General features: G+C 44.3%; 1 pseudogene; it reads right to left on the bottom strand.

Moving 5' to 3' along the window:
* Window positions 1–7,806: 7,806 nt before the first annotated feature.
* Window positions 7,807–9,619, bottom strand: LOC148213129 (uncharacterized; annotated as a pseudogene).
* Window positions 9,620–9,827: the final 208 nt, after the last annotated feature.

Here is a 9,827-nt window from a genome sequence, read left to right on the forward strand (position 1 = left end):
ATGCATTGTAAGCATACATTAATATAACAATTATATTAACTAAAGTAATGTAATGCTCAATGCAACTTTATTTTCATTTAATTAATACAACACTTATATTAATCATGAAAATAAAACATGCATTCATACATTATAACATTTATAAACTGTATGATGCATGATGCATGATTATACATACATACTATATATCAAATATTCATATTATGCATGTAACATATGGTGGGATTTTAAAACTATATGGTATGCAATATGCAATATGCTTTTAATTAAAATACACATTCATAATGCATAAAATAATTAAATAGCAAAGTTGGACCGGTTTTTGGCACCCTAAGAAAGCAAAATAATACAAAAATTAAGAAAACAACGGCAACCACCCTCGAACCGTGAACCAAAGCCAAGGAAACACGTCGAAAAACACCCTGGACAGCGCATTAGCGCCTAAAGGCAGCGCCACGATGCTGCATAGCGCCATGGCGCTACTGTAGTGTGTTGTCCCTATAGCGCCATCATAGCTCTGCTGCATAGTGCCATGGCGCTATCTACGCGACCTACTTCGTCTTCTTCGTTGTTTTCTGCAACTTTTCGTCCCAATCCGACGCCACGAACAACTTGTCACAATCGCACTTTAACGGGACTCAGGAAGCGATTGTGCAGCACTTGCTTTCACCCTCTAGCAAGTCAGCCAATGCGGAAACGAATAGCCGGCGGCACAAAGGCTATATATTGCAACCTCCACCCCCGTTCTCGAGAAAACGGTTTTGGAAAACGGGGTTAGAGAAAAAGGTTTTGGAAAACGTTTGTAAGAACTTTAGAAAGTTGTTGTAAGCTTGAATGCAAGAGAATAGATTAGCGGCAAGACAAGAATACAATGCAATGTAGGGAGGATGACTAGGTATACCCCCCTAAGGTAGATTATAAAGCATTTTGCCTTTGGCAGGCGTGAACATGCAAAGTGGCGAGGAGTCACTCGCCACCAAAAGTACAAGGAAAACAAAATAACAAGTAAAACTAAATACATGGCATAAAAGTATGTGAAAGAGGTTGTTTGGGCATGCGCCACAGGCAAACAAGCCCTCGACCAAGCATGACCATGACATTCTCCCCCACTTAAATGGTTGACGTCCCGTCAACTTCCGCTGCTCGAACTCTTCAATTGCTGCTGCAGCTGTCTTCAGGTCTTCAGTACGCTCCCAACTTATCTCTTCATCTGGGAGCCCTTTCCACTTGACTAGGAATTCCTGTACGTCCCTTCGTGGTCTTCCTCCTCGGCGTGTTCTTTCGGCGAGGATTGACTCAACTTCTTTGTCAACCCCGTTTGTCAACGTGACTGCTGGACGGGTTACCTCATTTCGTGTAGGGTCGACGGTGTCAGGGTGGTAAGAGTTCAAGTTGCTGACGTGGATTACTGGATGGATTTTCATCCACGGGGGTAGTTGAACCCTATAAGATGTCTGCCCACCTTCTGAAGGACGTTGACGGATCCTTCATATTTTCGTACAAGGCGTTGGTCTTTGTTACCTCGAAACCGAAGTTGCTCAGGTCTCAGCTTCACAAGGACTTGATCTCCTGCCTGGAATTCTAATGGTCTTCATTTTTTGTCTGCCCACTTTTTCATGTGTTTAGACGCTTTCTCTAGGTATGTTCGGGCCACTTCGGTGGATTGACGCCATTCCTCAGTGAAATTGTAGGCTTGAGGGCTCTTGCCAACATAAGGATGGTCGACAACATGAGGTAACACAGGTTGTCGCCCGCACACTATTTCGAAGGGGGTTATTCCCGTGGTGGTGCTCTTTTGCAATTGAAACAGAATTGAGCTACATCGAGCATCTGGATCCAGTTCTTTTGCCGAGCATCAATAAAGTGCCGGAGGTACTCTTCTAGCATGTTGTTGAAGCATTTTGTCTGTCCATCTGTCTGTGGGTGATAACTCGAAGAGATGTTCAGATTGGATCCCAATAGGCGAAAAAGTTCTGTCCAGAATGTCCCTGTGAAGTGTCCATCTCTGTCGCTCACGATGCTCTCGGGGACACCCCATAATTTCACAACATTCCTGAAAAATAACTGTGCAGTCATTTCGGCCGAGCACATCTTCGGAGTTGGAATAAAGGTAGCATACTTAGAGAACCGGTCAACTATCACGAGGATCGCTTCTGTCTCCCCGACTTTAGGTAGGTGGTTGATGAAGTCAAGAGATACACTCTCCCACGGTCGTGATGGGATTGGCAAGGGTTCCAGTAAAACCGCAATTTTGTTTCGCTCGACCTTGTCCTGTTGGCAGATGAGACACGTCTTGGTATACTGCATCACGTCGTCTCTCAAATTCGGCCAGTAGTAGCCTTTCTTCAGCAGGGCGTAAGTTCTCTGCCATCCAGCGTGGCCTGCCCACATCGTGTCATGACATTCTCCAAGTAGGAGCTTCCTCAGGTTCCCAAAACGGGGAACATACAAGCGATTACCTTTGGTGAAGAGGAGGTCATTCTCCACCCAAAATTGTCTAGTCTTCCCTTCGTTGGCCAACTGAATTATCGCTTGGGCAGCTGGGTTGTTCTGTAAGTTCTCCTTGATGGCTTCACGAATGGATCCAGTCAGCTTGCTCGCTTTTAGTTGAGCTAACATGCACAGGGCCGCATGTTCGCTTTTTCTGCTAAGGGCATCTGCTGCATGATTTGCTCGACCCGGCTTATGTTCGAACCGAAAATCAAACTCGGCAAGGTACTCTTGCCACCTGGCTTGCTTAGACGACAACTTCGATTGGTTGAAGAAGTGACAGACTGAGTTGTTGTCGGTCTTGACAACGAACTTGGCCCCTAGGAGATATTGCCTCTAGGCCCTCAACCAGTGGACTACTGCTAACATCTCTTTCTCGGAGGCGGCATACCTCCTTTCAGCATCATTCAACTTTCGACTCTCGTATGCAATGGGGTGGCCGTCTTGGAAAAGCACTCCTCCCAGGGTGAAGTCTGATGCATCAGTTTCGACTTCGAATGGTTATGTGACGTCTGCAATTCCCAACACCGGCCCTTCCATCATCGCCTTTTTCAAACTCTCAACCGCGGCTTGACATTCTAGGGTCCAGTTCCACTCTGGTTCTTCTTTAGTAATTCTGTTAAGGTCCCGGTCCGTTTCGAGAATCCTTCCACGAATCGCCTATAGTAATTGGCTAATCCGAGGAATGAACGTAGTTCTGTGATGGACGTCGAAACTTTCCACTCTTGAATGGCTTTGACCTTTCCATCTTCCATGCCTATTCGACCACATTCTATCACATGACCCAAGAAACTGATGCGTTCTTGAGCAAAAGAACACTTTTCCCGTTTAACATACAACTGGTTCTGTTTGAGTTTCTCAAAAACTAACTGTAAATGAACCTGGTGTTCCTCCATGGTTGGACTGTAGACGACTATATCATCTAGGTAAACCACCACAAATTTGTCGAGATATTCGTGAAACACTTGGTTCATTAAGGTGCAGAAGGTGGCGGGAGCATTCGTAAGGCCGAAGGGCATGACAAGGAATTCAAAGGCCCCATACCGAGTGACGCAGGTCGTCTTCGGTTCGTCTCCTTCTGCGATGCGCACCTGATAGTACCCAGATCGCAGATCCAGCTTAGAGAAGTACTTTGCCCCATGAAGTTGATCGAAGAGGTTTGTAATGATGGGCAAAAGGTACTTGTTGCGGACCGTGAGTTTGTTCAATGCTCGATAGCGGCCAACCTCCTGGAGAGAGCGATGTGCATGGACCAGATGAGTAGGGATGCAGCTCCGTGGACCGCTCGTCGGGCCTGATAGGTCGATGCATAGGCGGAGGCTTCCGTCTTTCTTCTTCTGAAAAAGGACTGGGGCCCAATAGGGAGCCTTAGCCGGGCGGATGAATCCAGCATCCAGTAACTCATCCAGTTGTTTCCTCAGTTCGGCTAACTCGGGAGGAGCCATCCGATAGGCGTTCTTGGCGGGCGGTTTTGCCCCGGTAATAATTCAATCTCGTGGTCTATCCCCCGTCTTGGGGGAAGAGTTTTGGGCAGGTTGTCCGGCATTACATCGGCATACCTATTCAAGACTCTCTGGATTTCTCTGGGAACTGGCTCTTCAGAATTCTCGATCTCAATCTAGGAGATGTGCCTGACGATTGGAGGGAGACCGCTAGAGATAAAGAATGGAGACCACTCATTCAGCCCATACAATGTGAGGCTTTGGAGTTAGTCAGAGAGTTCTACGTTGCTGTCCATCCACAGTCACATATAGCCATAGTGCGTGGGAAGGAAATAAGGTTTGATGCCACTCAGATCAACTACACCTTCAACATTGAGAATATCAGAGATGCTGTGGGTAATAAGATGTTAGTGACTCCGACTCTAGAACAGCTCGGTGAGGCTCTAGAATGTGTTGGGAAGCCCTCTGCCACTTGGGATTTGACTACTCATGGCAAGGTACGACTAAAACCCGAGGATGTTTCACTAGCTGCTGCAGGATGGTTATATATAGTCAAAAACAGAATTCTGCCAACGGAGCATGATGAGCATGTCACTCAGGATAGGGCACTGTTGGTTTATGCCATGCTAAAGGGCATAGATGTGAATTATGGAGAATTGATCAATACCAGTATCCATAAGTGTGCCCACCGGACACGTGGTAAGCTTTATCACCCACGCTTGGTCACTTCTTTATGCTTGCGACAAGGTGTGCAGCTCCCTACGGATCAAATTAAGAGAGATGCCCTAGTTGTGGAAGAGAAGAATATTCGGAGAATTATCGCCCATGCGCTACAAAGAAGGGCAGGTACTGGGACGTCTCCTACATCGGAGATCCGTCGTCTCCGAGAGGAGAACCAACAGCTGCGAGATCAGGTTCGAGAAGTCGTGCAACATATCTACAACTTGAGGGCTTCATTGGATTTTGCGGTTTTACCTTCATGGCCTCCAGCGCTAGCTGCTATCCTTGGTCATCCATCTTCCAGTACCGACACTGATCCTAGTCCACAACCTCCAACTTCATGAAGGGGAGGTTCCTTCTTTGCTATTTTTTGTGTTTTATTCTTTTGGTTAATGACGTCGTTTGCATATTCTAGCCTTACTACGCATGTTTTTTGTATTGATTATGTTTCGAGCTCAGTTGAAGCATGCATAAATTAGTATCGCTTATCTTCTGATCACTTAAAGTATGCCTTCACTTAACCTTAGTTTAGCTTTTCACATGCCTACTTTGAAGCATCTGTGTTGTGCATGTGATTTCATGTCAATGATGATTCTAAGAGATTGTTGAGTTTTCTGTTCTATGCCTGACTAAGCTTTGAGCTATTTCCTTTGTTTTGTGATATAACTCATTTTCTTTTATGTCTTTTTGATCTTTACAAACTTTAAGCTTTTTCTTTACCCTATATAGGAAGTCCTTGTCCTTTTTATTGTTAAGCCTTTTTCATCAAATGCAAAAGTCTTTTCCCAGTGAGGACACTGTCTCTCTTAAGTTTGGGGGGGACAGTCGTTGTGTCAGTCATTGTTTCAGAAATATAAAGTGTTATTTATATTTGAAAAATCATGCTATTTTCTTTTGAAAAAGAGTCAGTTGGAAAGAAAGAAAGTGTTGAAAAGAACTTAGCTTAAAAAAAAAAAAAAAAGACAAAAGGTGCAAAAGAGTAAAAAGAGTCTGTTGAGAGAGAAAATAAGAGTGGGGAAAATACTTGTGTTAGAAAGAAAAGAGTATAAAAACAATGAGAGTTAAAGAAAATGTATTTATGATTTCCGAGTCCTACTGTAGACACCCATTTAGTTTTAGGTTGGGTGTTGACTTTGAAAATAGTAGTAAGGATGGTGATAAGTGACTTCGTGTTTCTCATTGTCGTCGTCTTATGACCTAGCTGTTAGTTTCAAAGTCTTTTTACGAGTAGCTGTGGTTGAAACCGATGTTAGTGTGTGGAAACCTCAGGGGCTAGTAGCCGGTCTTTCAGATGTAAAAGTCTCAATGTAAAAAGGGAGTGTGCAGATTCCTTAGGGGTATTTGAAAACGTTTTCTGTTTTTGAAAGGAAAAAGGATTTTGAAAGAGAAAGTTTTTATCATGTCAAACTTGGTTTATAGTGACTAAGCTTACAAAGGCAATAGAATGGTAAGCTTTGACATCTTTTCCCTGAGACAATTTATGATTGAACATCTCGGTTGCTTTTGCTTTACCTTGTCCATGTGTTAGAAAGCTGATTAAAGTTGCTAAGTTTTGCTTGAGGACAAGCAAAAAGTTAAGTTCGGGGCTGTGATTACGCTTGTTTACATGCGTAAAAAGAAGGTTTTAGATGCTGTTTTTACTATGTTTTAACCTTGTTTCGGACTTTTTCTCGGTCGTTTGAGTTCCAATTCATGCAAAATTCATATATGATGGTTTGTGGTTGGCTTATATTGTATTTATGACATTTTAGGACCATTTGGGAGTGCAAATTAATCAAAAGAAGCAAAAAGACGGAAAAACCTTCATTGGAGGCGCCAGGCGCCTGGTAGGCTGTAGAAATCCTAGTTTTCTTCCAACTTTGCCCTTAATGAAATGCGTCTTCCAATGCGTTTTGGTGGTTCCAACCGATGCATACGTGTAGAAGAAGTGTTCCACTATCAGTTTGAGCACGATTTAATCAGTCAAAGGAGTTGGAAATGGGTGGTCCACCAGCGTTTTAGGACCTACCTAACTAATTCTGCACAACTATAAATTCCAGCAGCTTCTCCACCAAATTGATCAAGCCTTGCTTCCTTCTCTTGATCATTCTTAGTGTTTCTTTGTTGCTTTCTAAGTACTTTTGAGTTGCTTTCATTAGTTGCTTTTAGTTTTTAAATCCCGAGCACTTTACATTCCTTTATTGAGCTTTGTTTTGTTTCCGTTGTTACTTAGTTATTTTCTACCTATTCAAATTTATAAAAATCCAGCACTTAGCTTATCTTTACTTTGCCTTTACTTTATTTTTAGTTAAGAGAATTTTGGTTTTGGAGGAAAGAGCACGTGACACTCCCCCTTGCTTGAAAGAGAAGGGCGAAGCTCTCAATCCCGAGCAAAACTCTCCGTTAGTTAACTTTTGTTTTTCACACATGCATTTCAATTTCAACCTTTTTACTTGCTGTATTTTCTTCAATATGTCTTTCTAAATTCCCGTCTCTAGCCCGGTTATGGATAGTTAGCCTTTTATTTCTAAAAAGGGTTGCTAAGAAGTAGTGTTTTTGCTTTCCACTCATTGCTCAACATGTTTTCCCAAAAAATTAGGATTTAGAGAAGGCCACTGTAAGTCTTAACAAGTCAATACTGAAAAGGTTGCTTATTTGCATTGTTGAGTGGTTAAACCGAGGAGAGGAGCGCCTTAGACATAAGGGTTTCGGTTAAGTAGCCTAGACATAGGACCTTAACCCGAGGTTGCGACTATTTCCATCCTAAAACTAAGATATCTCTCATAATAGACATATTAGGGAATGTCTTAGGACTTTGAACTTGCTTAGACATAAGTCAAGTGAAAAGCGTAGTCGTTGGTTCCTAAAGTAAAATGCATATCGTCCTTAACGTATCCTTGATTCTTTGTTGGCTAACTTGAAGTAATTCGGGCTAGGTTTTACCATTATAAGACCAAATCCCAAATCCAAAACCATTATTTGTGACCACTTCCCATTTTACAAGAATCACTCATTTCAACGTTCACTATTCATTAAAACTTTAGAGTTTGGAAATTATTTAGAAGTCCTTGAGGATCGATACTTGGATACTCCATCCATTTTATATTACTCTGACAGGTGTGCGCTTGCATCTATAGAATTGTTACCACGCTTAGTGCGTGCGTTCAGCATAACCTCAGTCACCTTCCACAACAGGGATGGCCATGAACGTTGGCTCGTCGCGAGCGAGACCTTTCTTTAGTTGGAGTGCTGATATTATCTTCACTTCGCTTGGTTGTTTGATGCTTGTCTGAACAACTGTGGGGTTCCCCATTACAACCAGGCACTTAGCGAGGGGCATGGGAATGACTTTGTGTTCCAGTAGAAATTCCATCCCTAATACTACGTCAAAGTCGTCCATCCGCACTATCACGAAGTCGACCTGTCCACTCCATGTCCCTAGCTTCATTGAGACTCTCTTGGCAACTCCCATGATGGGGAGGGCGGCCGAGTTGACCGCTTTCATCTTTCCTGGGTCTTTATCCCATCGCAAGTTCAGCCGACGTGCTTCGGTTTCTGTCATGAAATTGTGGGTGGCACCAGAATCTACCATAGTGCTTTTTGCGGCCCTCTGATTGACCCACGCTTCCACATACATTAGACCACGTTCCAGAGGTTCCTTCACTTCCTCGATTTTCTTCTGAAGCGCCGATAAGAATTTGAGTGCTCCCATACGGGGGTTGTCATCGACGTCTTCGGGACGAATATCTATTTCGGGGCCTTCCCGTTTGGTCGATCGGTCGTTCGTCAGTGTGGCTTAGAAGGCCCGAAGAGCAGCTCGATTCGGACACTCGTATACTCTGTGCGGTCCTTTACAAATGAAGCAGGATTGTCCTGTCTGATTGTTATTGTTTTGTGGGTTCGACCCTCTCTAAGTATTTCCTCCTCTCTGTTGGAAGGGTCTGCGGTCTCCTCCTCCGTTTCTGTCAACTCCCCCACTTTTAGGGGACCCCGACCTAGTGGATTTGTTTCCACTACTGGAAGGAGCTTGGGTCTTCCTCTGCTCTTGTGATGTATCGTTGTTAAGGTCGAATAGTAGTTCGGCTATTGCGTAAGCATTAGGGATATCTTGTACCTTCTGTTCATACAATTTGGCCCGGGCCCATGGTTTCAAGCCCTCCACAAAGGCGAAGACCTTGTCTTTCTCGGACATATCATGGATGTCTAACATCAACCCTGAAAACTGCTTTACATAGTCTCGAATATTTCCTGTGTGTCGTAATTCACGCAGTTTACGGCGGGCAAGGATCTCTACATTCTCCGAGAAAAATTGGGATCTGAGTTCTTGCTTTAGTTTTTCCCATGTGTCGATGGTACATCTGCCCTCTTGTACATCAACATATCTCGCTCTCCACCACAACTTCGCATCGTCAGCAAGATGCATTGTGGCAAGTGTGACTTTCGATTCTTCTGTCACCGTGCTTGTCGCCTTGAAGTACTGTTCAAGGTCGAAGATAAAGTTCTCAAGGGCTTTAGCGTCTCGCGCCCCACAGAAGGGCTTGAGTTCGGGAACTTTCACCTTGTTGAACTGAATCGGTCCCCCAGCTGGGGCCTGATTTCCCACTGCTCTCATGGTGAGATTTACTTTGGTGCCTAACTCGGCAATCTCCGCCCTCATGTCGTCGATGGTGGCTTTGAAGTCGTCGGTCAGTTCACTGACCATCTGTACAATAGTCTTTTGGGAGATGTCTATTTCTTCGACACGCTCCTCCATGTGGGCAATTGAGTTCGATGAGCTTTCACCACGCTCAAGGTTATCAGCTCCCGTATAGCAAGTTCATCTATGCGGGCATTCAGACGTCAATTCCGTCAGCTTTGGTGGAGATCTCATCCAGCCGAGATTCCACATATCTAAGGTTGTCAGGGATTTCCCTCAAGAACAACAGCTGTTCTTCGATCTCGACGAGTCTGTCGACGTGGGACTTGCCCAACTGCTTTGTCGCGGACATGGTTACTGTTTTCCAACTCAAGGAGCCAACTTGGCTCTGATACCAACTGTCACAATCGCACTTTAACGGGACTCAGGAAGCGATTGTGCGGCACTTGCTTTCACCCTCTAGCAAGTCAGCCAATGCGGAAACGAATAGCCGGCGGCACAAAGGCTATATGTCGCAACCTCCACCCTGTTCTCGAGAAAACGGTTTTGGAAAACGGGGT

This window comes from Momordica charantia (assembly GCF_013281855.1).
Source record: "Momordica charantia cultivar OHB3-1 chromosome 1 unlocalized genomic scaffold, Mcharantia_2.0 BLBB01000001.1, whole genome shotgun sequence".
Taxonomy (NCBI): Eukaryota; Viridiplantae; Streptophyta; class Magnoliopsida; order Cucurbitales; family Cucurbitaceae; genus Momordica; species Momordica charantia.